The sequence below is a fragment of the Chrysochloris asiatica genome, unplaced genomic scaffold (genome assembly GCF_000296735.1).
Source record: "Chrysochloris asiatica unplaced genomic scaffold, ChrAsi1.0 scaffold00384, whole genome shotgun sequence".
NCBI lineage: Eukaryota > Metazoa > Chordata > Mammalia > Afrosoricida > Chrysochloridae > Chrysochloris > Chrysochloris asiatica.
Window position 1 is genome coordinate 1641333 of NW_006408902.1, and position 2822 is coordinate 1644154.

The window sequence follows — 2822 nt, forward strand, 5'->3', positions numbered from 1 at the left end:
GGTTCACAGCCCGATTCGTAACCACTCTTATGTCTCTATAAATTGTTAGCAGTCTTCTGTAATGAGAGTCCTCATGTATCCCTCTATCTGCCCACTCCGGTTCAATATGGTTGCAGTGGGACACATTGGCCACCCCAAATCAGAAGTCACTTCTTTTCTTCCTTCTGTTCCAAAGTTTTCTCCTTGTAAGCATTTGATCCACTTATTAATCCCTTATCTGAAGTTCAGAGTTCTGGAACTGCCCTCTGAATCTGTTTTATCTGATTTTCCATGTTTTTTGCTGAAGAGGGTCTGCACAGCCTTTTTGCCTAGTACCCCATCCTCCAATATGTTTTCTTTTTAAGTTTTTATTTGATTTGAGTGAAAGTTTACAGGACAGATCTTCAGTTTTACATTCAACAAATTATATACTTTGTTTCATTACAATGATTATAATCCCCTTCATGTACCATCAGTTAACAGTGTTTCTATTCATTTTAGCTTCTTTTTTTTTTAAACCCTCAGGCATGTATAATAATTTAAAACACCAAAGGGCACATTCTGCAAGTCTGCCTCCTGGCCGCTAGCTCTCAGTCCCTATCTTTCCATGAATCTACATCCTCAGGTGCCCCCTTTCTCCATGGTCCCATCTCTGCCTCCATCTCTGGTGACGTTGCTTCTATGGAAGGTTCCTGCATTCCGCTTGTGCTCTTCTCCCTTGTGGGTCCTAGGGTCCTCTTTTTCTGGTCTGTAAGATTAACTACTCCCCAGTGTTGTTGTTTTTTTGTTTGTTTGTTTGTTTTAAATGTTTTATTGTGAATTATGTGATAGTTTACATGGGAGAACATTAATTTTAAATTCATCCTTATCATATCTAGTTTCATGGCCATGGTAACAATCCCCTCCATGCATCACCAACCAACCAAAGATATTCTACAAGCCTGTTCCCCCGCCCCTGGTGGTCAGCACACAGTCCCTCTTCCTCTCTGGGTCTAAAGTCCCCAACTGCTGCGTCTCTCCACGTCATCGTCTCTGCCTCCATCTCAGGCATCACTGCTTCTCTGGGTAGGATCCCACTCTCCGCTCTTCTCCCTTGATGGTCCCAGGGACCTCTGTTCCTAGACTGAAAAGTTAATCACTCCCCTCCATGCTACAAAATGTCTACCTTTACATTTCCAACCCTCACAACCAGTCCTAGTAACAATTATTCACTATTGTATCACAAAAGACCTATCCACATTTCATTTCATCAGCCCCGCCAAGACAGATTGTATACTACTCAGTGGAGATTCTACCTTCCTCCATGCCCTCTGGATCTAGGTTCCCTCTTGAAAGCTTGTAAACCTGTCACTTTTGTAGACCCCCCATTTTGGGTAGCCAATGTCCAAGTTGCCTATCCCTGTCTAGTCTGTGTATGGAGGGGGTAGGAATGATCCTTGATGTAAAGAATTGTTCCCTCTTTTGAGCTACTGCATCTATAGATGTAGATCAAGTTCATCAAATTGTATCAGATTATTCTTTTTTTCCCTCTTCTTTCTTCTTTTAGTTGAGCTCTGATCATCCAGTCATTGAAGCCAGGTCAAGTGGTACTCCCGGGTTTTTGTTACAAAACTTCTACCTTTAAAATTGTGACAATCATAATTAGTCACAATAACAATTACTTACTATTGAATCATAAGAATTTTATCCCCATATCTTTTCACTACCTCCAATATGTTTTAAGGAATGTTAACTCATCTAGTTTTTGTCAATTGTTGTTGTTTTTGTCAGGTGCCATCAAGTTGATTATGATTCATAGCAACCCTGTCTATCACAGAATTAAATACTGCTCAGTCCTGTACCATCCTTATAATTATTGTTACACTGGAGCACATTGTGTGCTGCCACTGTGCCAGTTCATCTCATTGGGGGTCTCCTTTTTTTGCTGACCTTCCACTTTACCAAGGATGACATTCTTCACCAGGAACTGGTCTCTCCTGAAACTATGTCTAAAGTATGAGAGGCAAAGTCTCACCATCCTGTCTTCTAAGGAGCATTCTGGCTATATTTCTTCCAACACAGATTTGTTTGTTCTTCTGGAAGTCCATGGTACTTGTAATATTTTTCTATAACACCATAACTCAAATGCGTCAATTCTTCTGCAGCCTTCCTTATTCACTGTCCAACTTTTACATGTATATGAGGCTATTGAAAATACCATGGCTTGAGTCAGGCCCACCTTAGTCCTCAAACTGACATCTTTAAAGACATCTTGTGCAGCAGATTCCCTAATATAATATGTCATTGGATTTCTTGACTGATGCTTCCATGAGTGTTGATAGTGAAGCCAAGCAAAATGAAGTATTCAATACCTTCACCATTTTTCATGATGTTATTTATCGGTCCAGTGGTAAGCATTTTTGTTTTCTTTACTTTGAGGTGCAACTCATACTGAAGATTGTAGTCTGTGTTCTTTATCAGTAAGTATTTTAAGTCCTTTTGCCTTTCAGCAATCAAGGTTGTTGTTGTTGTTGTTGTCAGGTGCCATCAAATCAGAACCGACTCATAGTGACCCCATGCACAGAGAACAAAACAATGTACGATCCTGGGCCAACCTCACTACCGCTGCCACACTTGATGCCATCAATGATGCCACCTGGCCAATCCAGCTCATTGGGGATCTTCCTCTTTTTTTCTGACTCTTCATCTTATCCAGCATGACATCCTTTTCCAGTGACTGTTCCCTCCTGACAATATTTCCAAAGTATGAGATGAACCTTAGCCATCCTGGCCTCCAAGGAGCACTCTGACTACCCTTCTTCCAAAACAGATCTATTGGTTCTTTTGGCAGTCCATGGCACTTT